Source organism: Manacus vitellinus, unplaced genomic scaffold (genome assembly GCF_001715985.3).
Source record: "Manacus vitellinus isolate BGI_N305 unplaced genomic scaffold, ASM171598v3 scaffold_30_pilon, whole genome shotgun sequence".
NCBI lineage: Eukaryota > Metazoa > Chordata > Aves > Passeriformes > Pipridae > Manacus > Manacus vitellinus.
The window spans coordinates 2,538,542-2,558,577 of NW_021940291.1; positions in this window are offsets into that span (position 1 = coordinate 2,538,542).

Genomic DNA, 20,036 nt, shown 5'->3' on the forward strand with positions numbered 1-20,036 from the left:
TGTAGCAGGAGTTTCCCCACAGATGCCTGGCAGCAGGGCAATGTTTGCCTGCACCAGCCTCTCCCAGGTGAAAGGGCAGCTCGAGTCCCTGCAGCGCGGCAGCCTGGGCACAGCGGGGCCACAGCACAGCCACCCAGCTGAGCGGCAGCAGGCGAGCGCCAAGAATGGGATGTTTTGTACCAAGACAGCTGGGGAGCACATGAGCAAGGCTCATCATGCCGTGGGAGTGCCAGTGACACGAGACTGCAGACCTTGCTTTTGAAATGGTCTCTCTCTTCATGTTTGCTTTCCAAGTGCAATTTCTCCACAACAAACTGCTATCTGTCCCTGTAGACACTCCTCAAGCAAAGTCTGTGCTACCCAAAACTTTACCACAGCCATGCTGTGATCTACCACAAAACTCTGTCATCTCTCTCCTCTGGGAGGAAATTTCTGAAGGGGATTGTCTAGGATAGGTTTTAGGGGAAAACAGAACTGAACACACGAAGTATGAAGGATAATTAAATAAAAGACTTGGGAACATAAAAGAGAGAAACCTTAGACAGGTTTTGTGGCCTTCTCCAGAGGACAGTAAAATAACTGCAACCATGAATCCTTGTACAGGGGTCAGGGAGGGAGATGAACACTGACAGGCCAAGGGGGCAGGCAGCCTTCATTTTTGCCCCTTCCCAGGTTAAGGTAGGAGAAGCCAAACTGGCACTCACATAGAAACAACAATGCATGTGTTAGCAAAGCTTCAATACAAAAATAACAGCAGTCCTCTCTGGTCTTCAGGTGCTTAATGAAGAAATTAAAAGCTGCTGGGTGCTGAGCAGTCACACTGACTGTGCTCACGGGGCTGCTGACAAGGCCAGTTTGGCTCAGCAGCCAATTTTACCTGGGTGCTCTCGGACATTGCAGCTCTCTGCTGCTACACCTGCAAGTTAAAAAACATGCATCTGTAGCCACCTGGGATGTGTCAGAAAAAAGTCACAAAAGGGAAACTGGAGTCTCACCTTCAAAAGACCCCTTACAGGAGGCTTTAGAAATGTGAGGGAACAGTCCCTTAACAACTTAAATTAGATACAGGCAGTTCTGGAGCCAAGGAAATCACTCCACGCATCAGGGCACTGTCTGTGCCACGTATTGCAACAGGAGCTCACTCCTGCTTCTTGCCTTTTATACCATGACATTGCCCAAAGCTATCTTGACACACTGGACAGTTGTGTTCCCTCCAGCAGATAAGGAAGTTACAGTATCCATAAAGGGTATATCCTGTACCAGATAAAAGAAGAAATCTAGTTAGCTTGGCTAACAAGCTATGCAACAGTGTCTCTGGGACCTTCCTGCATTACACAGGACCTACTGCTATTGGGCCAGGCAAAGTGAGATACCACTACACCCACCAGTATCTTATAAAGTCACTGTGGTGTCTGCCCTTCACTTTCTAGGATCACAGGGGAGCTTTCAAGGTGGTAAAGCCTTTCTTTAGCAGACGTTAACTCATAAAAATCAAATTACAGACAAATACATTTCACCCTGAACTGAATACTCAGTTTGGATGTATGTGTTTTCGCTAGGGCTTGTTTTTTGGGGGGGTGGTTTTGCTTTTTTCCATTACCAATCATCTATCCTGTCTACCAGATTGGCAAAGGGCCACAAGCAGGGCTATTTTAAAAACCTTTTCCTAACCTGCGGTTGTAATGATTGACTCCACATCTGCAGCAATCCTATAGCTGTCAGCAGTTTAGTAGATTGCCTTCTGAGTACGGTCAAGGACTAACAATATTAAACTAGTCAAGAACTCAAATGTCTCTGCAGGGTTGTAGGGGCTGTCACACACTAATGCTTTCAGGGTAGTTCATTTGCTCTCAGAAATGAAAGCAAAAATATAGTATTTGCCTGCCAGTATCTTAGAGCAAAGATTGTTTTTACCTCCTGGGATTCTGGATCTTCCTTTTTGTGTAGCAGAAAGCAAACCTCCCTGAATGCTTCCTTTGCTGTAACACTCACAAAAGAACCCCTTGCAGATGTTTAAAAACATGAACCACAATGGATCTGTGGATTTGCTCATCAGAGCTGCAGTGCTGCCACAGCAAGGGCTCATACTCTTCCTCAGTGAGATCAGGTGGGGCTGTATCCTTACTGCTACCCTGGACATCAGGAGGATGCTGTGAAGCCACAGTGAGCTTCACAAGCCAGCCAGCCAGCACCCTGAAATGCACAGCTGATACCTGTCCCAGGCAATTCCTCTAAGGATGGGAAGGGGCAGCTATTTGCTTTGTCACACTAAAATCCAGATAAAAAATTTCTACTGCTTATGGAAAAGTCACCTCAACTTATTTCTGGGGATGGCTTCCAGACTACAATCATTTGTTCTCAGGAGACTTTTCATTGTTTATATAACACTTTTCTGTGAAAGAGAGTGCAGACTTCCATTATCCAGGAAGAAGCAGTATTAGGTAAGCCAAACACATGAGCTATGGGGCACAGGACCACATCAAAAAGTGACACCCTCTTGCAAGGCCCTTTGCTACAGACAAGTGCCACACACTGACACCTGTCCCACAAGCTGTGTGGCAAGACTGGGGCCTCTCTCCAGTCCCTGGTGCAGATCCAAAATGAAATACCCCAGGGAGAACTGTCAGTTCTTTCCTTATCAGCACCAGGGGCAGGCTGAGTCTCTAGTTAATAGCTGTGAGGAGTCTGCACACAGAGTGTTTTGTCCCCAGGGCTGAAATCCACCTTTTGCCTGCACTCTCCCATTTCCAGCCTTATTTGCACCCCACAACCCACTGCAACCACTGGGCTGAGCCAACTGTATTGGTTCCTCATTGTTCTTGTTGGAGGGCCCCAGCCACTCTGTCATTTTGCTGCAGCACTGGGAATGCATGGAAGAATGTGTACTCAGGGAAAATGGGCACTTGGCAAAGCTCTACCCTGCCCCAGGCTACTTTGCCATCAGGAATTGGTATTTGAGAGGGAAAGGAAGACCCTTCCATCCTGAAGCAACCTCTTCAGCAGAGAAGACCTCATTTTACCTACAAGCTATGGGGAATAACATGGGTCTAAATAAGAACATTGCAGGCATTGCTGCTGTCACAGCCCTTTAAAGGAACAGCTGAAGAGCCAGTAGTGCAGCAGAGAAGGCAGGTAGCACATGACAGGCTGTACCAGCCCCAGCAGCCATTGCCAAAGACCTGCCAAGGGTGAAACTGCCTCCAGCATTCAAAAGGCACTTTTTCAGCTCACTTTTCTGGCTCACACAACAGATTGCTGCATACCTGGCAGAGGTGAGGTTTTTGCAAAAGGAACAAGAAGGAAGAACTGAGGCAAGACGGGAAGGAAGAACTGCTAGCGGATGGGAAAGCTGGCAGCTCTGCACAAGAGACTTACACTGTACAAATCCTCACAAGGGGTGGCAACAATACCAGCAAAAGCAAGTCGGGTGAAATGCAGGAGGGACAGCTCAGACTGCCTTGTGCCCTACAGGAAGCTGAACGAAAAGCTCTTCTCTACCTGTGTATCATGTCCTCCAGGCCGAAAGTTTGTGAATCACTGATGTTAAAGAAAATCAGAAGGGAAAACAGCAATATACCCCAATAAGGTTGTGTATTTAGAGAGATGCCTTACAAAAAAGCAGCAGCCCTCCTCATGTTATCACGGGATCAATACGCTTAAGAGACAGGAGGGTGTAAGGTCAAAGGATGATAGCAGAGTCGCAGATTTGATTTCCAATATCTATTCTTGTGTCAAGATGTCAAGACCTGGACAAGTCGGTATCAGACACAACTTACATGAAGGTCAATTGGACCTTCCCAGCCAATCTCAGCAGATGTGGGGTGGGCAGGTGCAAACACTAACCTATGCACTCCCAGGATTCAAACTAATATATCAAGGTTTTCACTTGCAAAACCCCTTCTGTAATCAGGCTGCATACAAAAATGCAGACCACACTCACAAATAAATGTGCAGCTGCTTACCAGTGTTATGCCCTTTATATTGAGGGTGCAAGTCCACAGATGCAACCAAGACGAGTGGAAATTTCATAAACATCAATTCAGTGATAACATTGTCATCACATTCCTTTTGTATCAGGGTTGCAGAGAAAAGCCATAAAACTTGTTTAGTTCCTCTTGCAATGGAACACATCAGCACTGTATTCACGCTGTGACAAAACCAAAAGACACAAGCAAATACAGGTACAGTAGCCAAGCCAGGGTGTCAGCCCAGTTCTGCTGAAGCCGTGGGAGACATAAGTCTGAGGATCTGCCTATGTGCTGAAAAATGAGTAGCTGGTTTAATGTCAAACTTCCTTGAATCTCAAGCAACGATTCAATCAGAGGCTACTTGCAACTAGCAGAAATGCACTCATTTTGATACATAGTTGGAAATTTGATGCCTGATGCCAACTGTTGCCATATCTGTCTCCAAAGCTGGTCTCCGGTGAGGAGCAAAAAATGAAACTTCACCATTCATTCAAACTTGATCGAAGTCCCAAAACCAGTTCAGTAACACGACTTGTCTCATCTTCCCTCAGTTTAGGAAAGAGCATGTCTTACGGTAATCTACAGGAATTAGTTTTTGGGAGAAGACTAGCCTGCTGGTAGAAACAGGGCATTTCCACAGGATCACAGCAAGGTGAATCAAAACAGCCACCATCCTCATTAACAGGCAGATTTGCAACGCAAGAGTCAGCCTGCAACATTAACCTAACGCAAGAAGAGGCACAAGTTGCACTTACCCAGAGTGAAACTGCACCTGTGCAACTCTTGAGTCAGAGCTGTGGTGTGAGCCCCCAGGCTCTGTGAGTATCTGAAATCCTTCCCACCCCAGCATGTTGGAAATCTTCAGGAAAACTCTTGCTCAGCTCATCTACTGCCTTTCAGCCCTGGTGATGTGTAAACTCCTAGATACAGTTTTCTGCACCATGTCACCTGGATACATTTAGCACTACATGGAGGGATGCTCTAGATTGACACACTTGTCATACAGAAACCTGTGTTAGCTTAAATTCTATTTAGATTATGGCAGTATAAAAACATAGACATAGGAAGGGCACAAGCAAGAAGCAATTACCATCACCATTTTGGGCATGTTGCAGTAAGCAAAACCTACATCTCTATTGTAATGACAAATCTATTGGTGATTGTGTGACATGAAGGGCAAGTAGAAAAATTAAGTGTTAATATAATAGCCACTTGGGCCTCCAAGAGGAAAGGGAGTTATATAACTAATAATCTTGTTGCTGTTCAAGAGTTTCCACACACTAGCAGAAGATGAGTTCCAGATGCCATCTTTTTATGAGTCTAATTTCATTGGGGTTATTATTTCCTCAGTGCTATGAAGTTATCCACAGAGAAGATAACTTTGGCTCTTCTGTTGCACACAGCATATTTTGGATATAGATATCTGAACGGGAAAAGAGAACGGAAGAAATGCATCTCTGTCCTTTCAGAGGAATTCTGAGTAAGTACAGACTTCTGAACTGGACTCATAATCTTAATGCACAAAGCACACTTTGAACAACAGACGCGTGTGACTCGAGTGATACACTGGAGTTAATGAAGCCTTTAATCTACAGCACTGCCTGCAGAGTGATCGGCACTAACTGCTTAGTGTGACCTCCCTGGGACTGGGAAGAGCGTGAGAGAAGCCGCACTTTCCAGCCTCCGATAGTCCACCCTCTCACAGCAACAGCTATAGCAAAGAATGTCAATGTCATAGCAAGAATGCACAAGTTCAGTCTGAAAAAATAAATCGTGGCATGTAACACTGGGCTCTAGCTGGCATAAATCAGCTTTTTGCCCAGTAGGCCCAAAGCTTTAGGCTTCTCCAAAAGGTGGGACTGACATAAATGTTACTAAGATCTCGCTAAGCTTTCCTAAGGCGATGATTCCCTCCCTTTCTTCAGTGAGCTCAGGTGTTTAGAAATCTTTTCTATAATTCATTTACATTCACTTGGATTTTATACAAGTGCCATATTTCCATAATTGTCTATGCAGTATATAAATGTGCATGTTTACAAGACTCCTGCATAATAAAATCCCGATGTATGATGTATTTAAGTAATGGGGGAAATTACAATGAAAACATTGTATATAAACAAAGAGAAAAGTAAAATTAACTCTCTACTATAAGAATTACTTCTAACTTAGATGGTTGCTAACACTTCATTCATTAATGCAGAAATAATACATTCTCTCCTTAAGAACAAAGGCTGAAATAGCTCCAAGTGTGAACTGGCTTTCTTGTTTTCAGCAGCAGTTTGAGAATTATAGAGCACACTTTCTAATAATAAACCTTTAAAACTATGCCTAGACCTACTACTTAAACCTACTACTGCTACAATTGGCCATAGTGCAGAGTCTCTAAGCAATGTGATTTACATCAGATTTCCACACTCATCTGGATCAGTGTGGTTTGGCCCCTGTTCAGAAACTGAAATCATTCCCACCCAGTTCTCCAGCCCTATTACATATTTCTTAATGGTGAGTACCTTTCCAGACCATATCTTTCAGGTTTTTTGCCCAGTTTTTGCAAATGACCTTCATCACAGTGACATCCTGTGTCTACTCAGAGGGCTGACAAGGGCTGTTCTCAGGCTGGTGCTGCTGCTTCCCACCTAGGGGGGACAGGGCCGAAGGTTCATCTTCCTTTGTGCAGCCAAAACAACATATTTTTCCCCAACTCAGCTATCCGTGTTTAAAAATGCAAATACATCAAAGGACAAAAAAGGAAGGGATGGGGTTCATTAAGATACGGGTTCTGAGCAAAAATCTGTCCCAAACAGCGTTTCACCTCCCTCCCACACACAGGACTGTGCTAGGTCCAGTAAAAGTCAGATGCAGAGGGGATGGTGTAGGACAAGTGCCCACAGTTCATCTTACTCTAAAAGACACACCAATATCACGTATAATTGCCCCCCAAAGAAACCTACCCTCAGCCAATTAATATGTAAATTTGCCATGCCCTGTTTTCCTCAAGGTGACGTGAAGCCCTATACTAAGTTTAGCCTTAACTTTAGGGAGAAAATAGGGTCCCTTTGAGCAAGAAACATTATGTAAATGTCAGAACGATTGCATGTCTCCAGGGTCATCTCCTGCACACTTGCAGCTCCTGCAATCATGATGCCTGTGGGGCAGAAAGGTCCTTAAGGGAAGCGCTATCTTCTACAAGCTCATGCTAAAAACTGCTTAGCCAACAGCAGAGGGGGGGAACTGGACAAAAATCACTAACTAGTGCTCTTTTATTAAGATGGGACCACTGTTGACTGAACAAGAATGGAATTAAACCTCTCATATCTGTGAAGCAAATGTACCATTTATCAATACTGAGCTCCAACTGCAGGCTCGCAGCCCACATGGCTTTATGCAGAAAAACAGCTCTTAATCAGAGCAGTATCAAGAACAATAATTTTTAAAGAGGATGCTCCTGCTTTCCTAGCTGTGTGAGCAGTCAAAGCTTCCCTCCAAGGTGACTTCCAACCAGAGTGAGCATCGCTCACCAGCTGGAACAGGACTGGCAGACAAATGCATCTTCCCTGCCACAGCCCAGCACCATGCAAGTCTAGACTCTGGCCTCAGCAAGATTCCAGAGCTTTATTCTAACTGAGGACCTGGCACAATATGTTAAAAGGTATTTTGGCACCAGACTTGTGTATTTGTGTGCACGCTCTACCCTTAGCACATCTGAATTGTGCAACATCAGAGACGACAGCTTGGCTAGCTCTGCACGATGCCATGGTCTCCCCCTGTGCACAGGGCAGACATGCCAAACCCTCCAGGCAATGATGAACACCTGGCAGCCAGCACAAACAAGCAGTCCTAGCTGTGATCTCTCCCTAGGTGCCTCTCCATGGACTGTGCCTCCTTGCAGGTTTCTTCCAGCTATCAGTTGTACGGCAGATTTGGAGCTCAGGGGTGTTGCCTCTTTTTACAAGAGTGTCCTAAAGAAGGAAAAAGGAGATACAGGAGAGCAGGTTGCATGTAAGCAGTCAGGGCCATCTGCTGCAGAACTGTACTAAGGCCATCGCTTTGAGAATGGGAATAAAAATCCAGTCACTCACAGATGTGCTCTTCCAGTGTCCTTCTCATACAGGCTGATGCTGCAGTGTGCTGGGAGAGGACATATGCTGTAGACAAATCAATTCCTATGGCTAATTTGATTATGCCTCAGGTGCTGCCCCTCCAGAGTCTCCCCATCATGTCATGGAAGTGATAGTCATGCTGGCTCCAAACACCTGGTCCATCTATGCAGCAAAGGCAGTGCAGTACAGAGAGAAGGCCTGGGCCCAAGGCTAGCCCCTAGCCATGACCAGACCAATTGCCACTGCTCTTCCCTCCAGCAAGAGACTTGTCACAGGGAGCCCACTTGCTGTACAGCCACCCTGCTTCTCACCCCCTCAGCTGGCAGCTGTGCAAGGGCTGCACCACACTCCAGGGCAGCACAGGCCGCTGCTTGACACCAACTCAGCCCCTGCCCTTCGCGGGACAGCCAACACGGAGAGCACAGTGCGCTCCTTCAGGGGAACAGCGATGTGACAGCCCACTGAAGGGGATGTGCAAAGAACTGCTCCTTAGCAGACTGAAGGCTTGCAGATCCGTTGTTTAGTGAGCTTTGTGGAGGATCAGACACCCTTCCCTCTCACCTCTACAGCCATGGTAAATAGCCGCAGCTCTGGTCACAGCTCCCGGTCTCACCATCCCTCCAGCTCCCCACAGCTTCACACCTGTGTTAGTTGCCTTTGGTGAAGCAAATTGTTCATGTCAGGGATGAAGCCAGAGCAAAAATGTGCTTAGTTACACATCAAAAGGGCAAGTGAAGATAGCGGGGCTTTTTTAAATTTTCCTTCCCAAGTTACCTTGCTAAACTGCAGGCAAAGCCTTCAGATCTGAACTCTGTACACACTTCCCGACGCATACTTATGCCTTAGTCATTTGCCTCCTCTCAAAGCTCTGTTGGAATACACTCTGCAAGACCACCCTGATGCACCAGCCAAGTACGGCCTCCTGCAAACAGTGAAACAAATTCTGCCAGTTTTCGAGCCATTCCAGTATTGTACCAGCATAAGATTTTACTTCCAAGGTACACATACACAATTCATTGTAACCAAAAGCATTACTGAAGTACAAATTTAGCTTATGGCATAGAAGCACAGATACCAAATCTCTTGAGCTGTTTTCAAAAATCACAAAAAAAAAAAAATTGGCACTACAATGGTATAATTTCCAAGCTACTTCCCTCTGTCTCTAGAGATAAAAGTCATCCCCAGGCTGCTGATGAACTTAGCAGGTACATGTTAATAACTGGGGGAATATTTATCTGAAGTATCAGACAATACAGGCTGCTCTGCAGAACTGGCAAAGCAATTTAAAAGTTTTGAACCCCAGCTCCATGAGTTAAGAACAGGGAAAGGACAAAATTTCTACCTGCAAGAGAGCATGCAATGGCCTGGCCATTAACCAAAATATTTCAAAACAGGATAATAATGGATAGACAGGGAACCAGGATAGCAGCAGTAGATGTTCAGTGCTGCAGCAAAGCACCAGGCAACTTTCCCACCAACAGTTAGCTATTCTTACAGCATGTGTTAGTCTGCTGGGCTATTCCAACAAATGCCTTGCTTTCTAGAAAGAGGAACATGCAAAGCAGCATGTCTAACAGTGCAGCTTCTCTGCTGTTCTGGCTGTTCTTTTAGCATTGAAACAGCCCCTGTTCCCCTGCAGGGCCAGGACCTGGTATTGCTGGCACAAGCCACGGCTACTTCAGTTACCGGCTTTGCTCCATCAATCCAGCTGTGCTGCTGCACACATCACCAACTGACAGGACAGAAGTGAGGTGCTACCTTATTGCTGGTTACGTTAATTAAGCATTGTGACTCCCCTATGAAACAGGCAGGTGACACCATCCCTCTCTCATGTCGTTAGGTGGTGGAAGTGCCGGACTGGCTTGCAAAGCCAGAGGTCTCAGCGGGAAGTCATCCAGCCTGTGGTAAGGTCTGCCCGGCACGGTGGTCAACAGGAGCCTCAGCCCAAGCCATCACCTGGACAGCAAAGCCATCTCTGGATGGTGAGGCGGAGATGCCTGCTAGAGCAAGGGAGGCCGCGGGAGCAGGAGGATGCTCCCCGGCGCTGCCGCGGCGCAAGCCCGGGGCAGCTGGAGCAGCGCCGCTCTGAACAGATGCAGTCCACATAGAGTAGATACATCACAGATGTTTATTAAAAACGTAAGTGACCAAGAGGAGGGGAAGCAGGGAGAAGCTGCCCGTGCCAGGCCATGCGCTTCGAGCAACAGCTGCGGGGGGGCCGGGGCAAGGGGGGACGGCGGGGTCGCGGGCGATGGTCGCACTCCCGGCGGCCGGAGCGGAGCGGAATCTGAGCACCTCCGGCCCTCGGGGCAGCGCCATCGGGAGCGAGGTGGGAGGGCAGCACCGGCGAGGAGGGAGGGGGGGAAAACCATCGATTCATCGGAGAGGTGGCCTGGGAAGGGACGCAGGAGTCCCGCTCCCCCCCGCCCGCCGCGCGGTTCGCACTCACCACGTGCACAGGGGACACCATGTCGGCGGTGGGGGGCGCGAGCGGCTGCTGCTATTGTCGCTATGTCACTATTGTCGCGCTATTGTCGCTATGTGTTCGCTGTGCTGTGCTGCTGCTGCTGCTGCTGTCGCTGTGCGCTGTCGCTGTGGCCGCCTGCCCGCCCCGGCCGGCTGCCCATGCCTGCCTGCCGTGGGCGCTTTTTAGGCAGCACTGACGTCGACTGAGCGGGGACCCCGCGGCGAATGCGCTTTGCGGGAGAGCGGAGGAGGCGCGCCCGGCGCCCGCCCCGGGCAGGCGGATGAGGGCGGGCGGGCAGCGGGACCGGGGAGCGTCGGCCTTCGCTCTGGCTCCCGCAGCGGCGGCGCCAAGTGTCGCCGCTCCGCCATCCTTGTGCGATGTGCCCGCCGCGGCAGGCGGCAGCTCGGGCCGTGCGCCGGCGTCCCCTCCCCGGGGGTAGCGCCGAGCCTTCGGGAGCCCCGTGGCGGCGCGTTGCGGTCCCCGGGAAGCGGTACTGGGGGTCCCTCCCTAGAGCGGCCCGCCCCCAACCTTCTGCCGGCGACAGGCGCGATGCCCGAGGGCAGCGGAGGCCCCTTCCCCAGCGCGGGTTCCCCGGCGGCCGAGGAGCGCCAGGGTCGGGCCAGCGCCCGTCCCCCGGGACCGCCCCGCCGGGCACACGGGGCGGGACTGTGTTCTTTGCTCCGTGTCCTTTGCTCCTTCGCCGAGCGCCGTCGGTGCCAGTGCCGGTGCCGGCAGTACCAGGCGCTGGACCAGAGGCAGCGCATCTCACATCACTCGCTCTCTCCCAAGTGCCTCTCGTCTCAGCTCCCCGCTTCGCACACCTGGTCTCTTGCCCCCCTGTGCCGCACACTCGAGCCCCGGTCTCTCTCCTCACTTCCCTTCCTGCGGCTTCCCGCCTGCCGCTCCTGCTCCTGCCCTTCCTTTCACAGCCGTGTTTCTTACATGGACCCCTGTGGCCTTCCACCCTTTCTGCTCCACCTTGACTCTTTACCACCCCTCCTTGCCACATTTTTTTCCTTTCCAGGGGCTTCTTTCGGTTCACAATTGCCCCCTTAACACTTTCCATCATCTGACCATCTTAAGACCCACAGGTCCTTGACAAACCCTCTCCCTGCAGAGCTGGCCACGTTTTCCAGCCTTGTCCCTGCTCCCATTGACTGGTAATGGACCCTGTGTCGCCCCAGGAATGGGTCCCTCCCAGTTCACATCCCCATCCTCCCGCCAAGGTCACCCAGAGACTCTGAAAATGTTGGTGTTGGCACAAAGACAAGGCGAGGAACATTTAATGTGGGATACAAGACAGTGGGACGCAGCAGCTCAGACTTTAATTAAAGTGACCCTGGGACTACCTTCAGTCTGTTTTTACTTGGGGATTAATATTTAAGGATTCAGGAAGCCACTTCACGTGCAATATGATCTTGCTCAAAAGCTTCACTTTATGACAAAACCAACAGGTACTTAAATAGTAGATGAATAAGTAGTTTGCTATTTGCAGCCAGAGCAAAAGTCGTGTTCAGTATTTATCACGTTGAGGGAACATTTTCTTCTATAAAATAATAAAAAAAAACCTGTGCAATTCTTCTGCAGTCTGTGTGCAATAGATTGGTATCATGTTTCTGAGAACGAAATGTATACAAACATCAGTCCCAAAATCCCACACAGGCAGCATGATTCCTATCAGTAGAGACGTGTAAAGAGAGAAGGCAGCATTTGGCCCACCACCACCCGATAGGACTGGGATGGATGCTGCAATCTTTGAGTCATTTACCAATCCAAGAGGGATTTCTACCCAAAGAAAGACACTGCAAATCTGCACTATCAGATCAGAGAGGCATTGAAATCTTTGGCAAATAAACCTCAACCAGATGAAAGCAAACTGTTCTCCGTATGGTAAAGACCTGCACAACCATGGACTGGGGATTGAGTGCTGATCTTATAATTTCAGTTAAAATAGTTTGTGAGGCAGTAACACATTCATTGAACAAGAGAAGGATAAAATTTCGCTTTTGGAAGGGAGCTAGGTGAACTAAAGAATGGAAAGAACTTGCTCATCTTTTCATAAAAAAGACTTTGCCCTGCTGAAATCAAGGGTGACCATCCCTAGCAGAAGCAGCACAAGAACACAGAGGTATTTTGATGTCCGATGAGACAGTTAATTTGCTACTATACAGTATTTTCAGAAGGACCAATGGACTAACAGAACTTGGGCTCCTAATTGCTTTTGAAAATCCTTCTGCGACCTTCATTATGTCTTGGCTTTTCAATATCTAAAAAAAAAAAAAATCTGCTTCTTAGTCCTTAGCCACACTCTTCATCTGCTTATCCTGGCCAGTAAGTGATGAGCCAAGCTCATCATTGAGTGGATAGTGTCATGTTTGCATTCGGTATTTTCTCTGCTGCTCAAAACGTGGGAGATGATATTAGGATGGTTGCATCTGTTCTTTTTTTTGTAATGCAATATCTGTCTTCACTGGCTGCCAGCTGAAGCTTCACCTGGTCTCACATATGAGCTGTTTCTCCGTGTCATTGGTTTTTGTGCTATGTTATTTGCTCAAAGAAGCCTATCAGAAGTGAAGGGGAAATTGTGTGCATGTCCTGACTTTCCCATCTCAAACAGGCACTGAGATACTCAGTTTCATTTAGTTTTGCTTGGGGAGAAGTTGACCTTATGTTTCCAGACAGTTCCTTCCACAAAGCTTTTAAAAATAGAGTCTCAGAGGCCCTAATGGCAAATATGGTATTTGTGTGTAATAAAGAGATGAGTCGTGTGACAAAGATTTTACATCCTGAATATAAGCTGAGAATTCACTGTTGTTGTTTATTTGGTACTAGATTAATTTCATGTGACTCACAAGATTATTCATGGGATGATGTCCATATTTCTACTATCAAAATAAGTGCTACATCAATGATAAGTAATTCCTTGTAAGTGAGGGACACCTTGGAAAACACATTAAGAATTTGGATTTTGCAGACAAATTTTACATTTTACCTGAATGCAAGTTCTGATAGAACAGGTCCTGGCACAAATCTATTCCCACTGTAGAAATACCAAGCATCAGATGAAGAAAGGAAAGAGAATACAGGATTGATGGCTTCATAACACAGTCAAATTTGTCTTGATTTGTACATGCCATACTTTTGGTGAGATTTTTTTTTGGTGTTGTTGCAGTCTTCTGTCTTGACTAATGCAGGCAAGAGAGATCTCATGTGGCTCAGCACAACATTTTCTTCAATATCAACCGCAGGGATTTAACAAAAAATAGAAACCAGTTCTAATTGGGGGGGGAGGGGTGGTATTTTTAACTCCCTATCAGTAGACAAACAGAGAACAGTAATTACATGAGCATAAATTTATGGGGGTTGGGTATAGCAACACAGAGCATAAGTACTTCTGTGCATGTTTGTTCTTGAAAATACTTCTACTGGGCCATGTTTGTGGTGTGCAGAGGGGGAAAAAACAGCAGGAGAAGTTCCGTCTTCAGCAAGGCTACTACACAACCAATTATTTATGAAGGAATCCGTGTTGTTCAAATGTGCAGTAGCTTTGTGGTTCGTGAGGGTGTATTATTTCTTTTTAAAATTTACTGCCTTATATTTCAATTATAGCTTGCCTCTTTTTTTCCTCCTCTCTCTGTATTTTTCCCCACTGGTTTATTCTCCTCTAGGAGAAATGTCAGTGCATGGACTCCATCAGTCCCTCCTAGCTGAGTCCCCTCAAAGCCCAATGCATCTGAGGAAGACTTAGAGCTCTGTATTGTTAAACACAGTTCAAATAAGTCCAAAAAAAAGAGACTTTCCCAAAAGTGATTGCCTTTGGAGTAAAAGGGTCTGTGGATATTTGCATGAAATATAGGTGTTTATAGGATAATGTTGGAACAGCCCTAAAGCTTGATGTTTTCTGGCTGTTTATTACTCAGAAGGTTGTCCTACCAACAGCAATGGCTGGAAGAATAGCAAAACATTTCTCACGCTCAAGTGACTCTGGAATTAGGGGTTGCATCTGCTCTCACTTTGCTGGAGTGGGCTCTGGCTGTGAGCCATGGAGCCACATGCTTCATTTTGCACTTTCAGATTTACTATTAATACAAAAGGGCCTTGGAATTAAACTACTCAGGAACCAGAAACAAGTGTGTCAGTAAGGGCTGGAAAAGTTTTATTTGAGATTCATCCATGCTGAGATGCTCCTGAGCCATCTCCTCACTGGCTGCTGCAAGCACAGTGTCCCAGATCCTGGGACAGCAGTGTGCATGTCAGCTACTGCAGGATATATCTGATGCAGCTTTCTACTTTGTCATATCCAACTCTATCCAGGCCTCTTCGTGGCTTGTGTACTGGTCATTGCACTAGTTCCTGATACTTTTCATGTCAAGTAACCTCGTGTTTCCTTCTGCACATGAGGAGCTGTTTCCTTTCCGTACAGATTTATTTCCTGATGCTTATAGAAATGCAGAAAGTGCCTTTGCTTCCCTCATGGTGGCAATTGCCATAATGACAATGAAGTATTAAATTTAGACTGCAGAATTAAAGTCTCAGTGAAATAAAGGGGGGGACACTGCAAATTAATGTCTCCTGAGAGCACTTTTTCAAGCTATTTGCTGAGCCAGAAAGGCAACATATAAACTATTTATAGGCTTTGTATTTGAAAGTTTTCTTCCCAGCCATAAAACCACTTTACTGTTTGGCCTTAGTAAATGCTGTGTGTATGTGTGTGTCAATCTTTATGGAAAAGTTAGTATTTCTAGAGATGAGCATCTGTATACCTAAGGAGGATCCAGAGTGCAGGTCCATTATGGGATTTTGCTTGTTTGTGACTGGTTTATATCCTAATCACCATCAAAGCAAGCACATTATAATCTTGTAAAGAACATTAATAGGGAAGGGAAAATATTATCCATTTTTTAAAATTTTCTATTCTACAGCATGGAAGTAAATCACATAATCTAAAATGTTTACAGTTTATCATAGAATCATAGAATGGTTTGGGTTGAAAGGGACCTTTAAAGATCATGTAGTCCAAAGACTCTGCCATGGGCGGGAGCACCTTTCACTGTGTGAGGTTGCTCAGAGCTGCTTCTGACTTTCAACACACAGACATGGGGCATCCACAACTTCTCTGGACAACCTCTTCATAACCACACTAATCATAAAAAAAAAGTCTTCTGTATATTCAACCTAAGTTTACCCTTTTCCAGTTTAAAACCAGTGCCCCCTGTCTTATCACTATAGGCCTCAGTAAAAAGTCTTTCTCCATCTTTCATATAAATCAAAGGGCAGCAATAAGGTCTACCTGAAGCCTTCTCTTCTCCACACTGAACAAGTCAACACTCTCAGCCTTTCTTCACAAGAGAGGTGTTCAAGACTGTGAATTCCACCCAGGTGGGATCACTGCAGCTCAGGCTGCCACCACTCTTGTCATGTCTAATTAGTTCATCCATGTTGGTAAGCAACAGGACTAGTAACGCTTCTCTGATCCAGCTGTTTGTCACCTGGATTAAGAAATTATCCTCAACACATTCCAAGAGTTCTTCTGGATTGTTAACAGCTTACTTTGCCACTTTTCCAGCAGATATCAAGGAGTGCCCCAGCAGGATCAGAGCATGCAAGTGTGGTGTTTCCCACAGTCAAAGTAAGAACACTTCACAAACAGGCTCCCCTTGTTCCAGTGGCCTGCAACGAGCACCAACCATGAGGTTTCCTCGCTTTGCTTGGCCCTCAATTTTTATGTATAAGCTCTCATCCTGTTCACTGCTAGTTTTCAAAGACAGTTTAGTACATTCAATCTATTTTTTTATATGTATGGCAAATGCCCTGGCCTCTCTCCTTGCCTATTCCTTCTAAAAATCTATAGCCATAGACTGCAGAGGGTTCTGATGTGGTCACAGTTTCTGTTCCTCACTAAGATGCCCCATTCCCCAGGTTAGAAACCCAGCAAAAAAACCTCTGATTTTTCTAATGATCAATCCACTTGTGATTTAGTGATATGCTTATTTACAACCATGAGGTGGTAATAGCTGAAGTACTAAAACCCGCAGGAAAAGAGGTGAAGGCTTGTCCTGGGAATCATCATCAGATAATTTGCACAGAAAAAACATGATGCAATTTAAATGGTTAGGTTACAAAACAGAATGTAGGTAGGGCAAATGCTTTCAGGTCTATTTTCATTGAAGCAATCTAGCTGAGCAACTGACAGAAGAAATTGTGCTTGTGATAAAGGAGAATCTTTAAGGAAGAAGAGAGAGACGATCCCAACCCAAAGCTAAGTGCTGGTGACAGGTGGATGAGACCAACTTTTCGCGGCCTTTTAGATTTTGGTGGACTTATTTCCATCATGAATGCATGGTGTCACATGGGATGAAGGCCAGCTAGAAGCTGGGAGGGGAACAAGGAATTGGCCTGGAAAAGGTGCACAATGGTCATTAGAGGCATAGCAACCTGGTGTTGTTTATCTCGGGTTTTCAAAAGTGACCAGTGGCTTTCAGAGGATGGTCTAGGTACCTGAAGTACCTGTCTTTCAGAGAGCATTTTCAGAAGTTCTGCTCTGTTCTATGTTATTTTCAAGTGGCCCATAAATGGCAGTATCCAAAGTCCCTGATCACCTCCAAGTCTTGTCTGTGTGCAACAGGCATTTTCTGGATTGCTCTAAAATCCAACCGAGTCACTAATGAGTTCAGATAAAGTTTTTTACCACCGTGTTTATTTAAAACCAATTGCTGTTACATTTCCCAGAGGAAAGCACTGCCGGCTCCGTCAGCAAGCAATACATTGATTTTAAATCAACAAGGTTGCCATTGATCTTAGTAGCTATTTATTGCACATGTTCCCAGCAGCCACTTCCTAATGGAATTTTAACAATTTAGTAGGGTCACTTGAAGGTCTCGAGGAAGCAAGGGAAAAATTCATCTCTTGCGGGAAGTACCTCCCTAAAACAGTGCCTTCACTCACAATCACAAGACAGTCAGAGTCGTGCACTTCTCCAGTTTTGGTGAATAATAATGATTAATTTTCAAGACATACATGGTTCTTATTTCATTCAGTTTGTCCTGGCAATATAGACACAGTTTCACCTCTGTCTGATTAAATCCCTGAGCAACTGCTTGCTGGAGGCTGGGAAATACAGAACAAGTATGTCTAGCCTCTTGGCCTCTTCTGAGGCTCTACCATCAGCCTTAGGATAAGCGAACCCTTAGCTTGGTGAAGTATAACTACCCTTACATTGGAAATACTGGTATAAGAACTGGTCTAAATATGCCTCTCTTTCCTTTTTTCTTTCCTGCAGAACTTGGCCTTTTTCATTTGAGTTAAAATCTTGCACCAGAAGAACAATTTTTTGTTTGGATATGCCATTTCCTATGGTTTAACAGGAAAAAACATGTACAGCGTTCTTCTCTGACAAAAACTATCCTGGTTGCCGTTTTCACTCTGTTTCCTTGCATGTGATCTCAGTTCCAAAAGTGTTGCATGGATATACAGGCGAAAACAGGAGGATTAGGAAGGGAATAATGATTGTAAAATATTTAAGAAAAATGATAGTTTATCATAAAACTGAAAGGGATAATAGTGCTTGGTTGGGGACTGGAGGAGGTGGCTGGTGCCCTGCCTTCAGTGTCAGGAGAGCCTTGTCTGGCTCCAGGCCGTGGTTCTTTTCTGTTCTGAAATCACTGTGTACACAGCGGTACCTGTTGGGGCTGTTACATCCCTGTGTCCCTCGGAAAGGCATCCTTCTCCCACCAGTTGAGATGGGCCTGCACACCAAATGGCAACACAGGCCACAGAAACCCTCCCTGATGTCTGTGTGCCCGGCTATTCCTGAGGAAAGACTTAAGTGAAAACCTAGTGAAAGGCTTCCTGAGATTTGTACAAATAGCACAACCACACTTTCCTCATCTCTTACACATGCATGAGGCACATTATGCAGAAGCCACAGGTAACATAAGCATTTGACAGGCACCTGCAATTTTACCTGAGATTTAACTTGTAAGAGTGCTGAGGTTGTATTTCTTTGTATACTACAGACTGCAACATAATCCAGCAGATAACGAGGGATGAGGGCAAACAAGCACTGTGAGTGAGTGGTGGCATCCGTCACCTCCACCACCTGACACTGAGTCGAACAAGGCTGATTTCTCTGGCACACTTCTTATGTGTCATGGGAAGGACTGGGAGAATAGTATGACTGTGTGTGATTTCCTAGGTCCTCTGGGAAGGTCTGGATTATATGTATGGGTGGAAGTAACCAGTACAACAGATAACAAGAGAGAAGGTAGGAGACAGCACGTTCTACTAAATAAGCGTTAAATAGGACCTGGGCTTTCAGCGGTCTCCTCTGCTGACTCGATGGATGATTACAAGCACATTTCATGTTTTTGCACCAGTCTGCAATAGAAAACAATGGTTGAAAGCTGTCTTCAAATCTGGTTTTTCCCTTTATAGCAAAGTAAGCTTGAATACAGCTAAACCCAACCAAAGCATATTCCTATTTTGGACATACATCATTTTACCTATGATTAGGCGAAGCTGTAGTGCTCAGGGGTAATGCAGCCCAAGGGCAGCTAAAAGTGTGGCTGGCAGGCAGGGGAGGTGTTTGAAGCAGAGCCCTGCTGTGAGCACAGCAGGGGCTGGGGCCGTTTCTCCAGAGCTGGCTGCACTGCTGAATTTCTGGCTAATACCCGGCCAGGGCTATTTGGGCCTTCACAATGGTGCCACAGTTTCCTGTCACTATAGAAACTGGTTTTTGAAAAGGCACTAGCTTAAAAAAGTGAATTGAAACCAAATCTTGTGCTTTGTCTTCATCCCTGGCCCTGGGGTTCCCCTGGGAACAGGGAAAGACTCCTGAAGGCTGGCCTACCTCCTCAAAACCCAAACTCAGGTTTCCCCTAGCGAAAAAGCCACAGCTCAATCAGCAGCTGGTTTTTCCACAGATATGGGCAGGAATCATGAGGGCTGTTATGTCAGCAGGAAAGACCCCCAGAATACTTGGAGAGGAACCAAAACCAGTGGGCATTTAACAGTCTAATTCAAACCCAGCAGAGATGAAGGCAACCAAAAGGGGGTTTCTTTCCATGTGTGGGCTACAAAAACTTACTGAAAATGGCTTTGTCTTGGAGCCTACAGTTCAGACTTAGCTGTGTTCATAATGCTCTAGATAGGTCATGCTTGGCTCAATGAGTCAACCAGGAGAAAAAAACCTGGCACTTAAGCCTCTCACTGCAAAACTCATGCAAGGCGCCTGTACGTGGGTGCTAGTCCCAGAATAGACCTTGTGGCACAGCCCTCATTTTGGTGGTCAGTATGATCGCTGCCCAGAGCTAGAGAATCACACCCAAATTTTAACACTAACACTGTTACCTGGGAATTGCAAAGTACTTGCAACCTGTGTTTTCAGGCCTCAGGCATCACTGGAACTTAAAAGCCCTTTGCAGAGGCTCAGTGAGGACAGGCATTTCCCTCTCTTCTGTTCCTGCTCCTTTCCTTGATTTCACCATCGTACCCATGTAACTC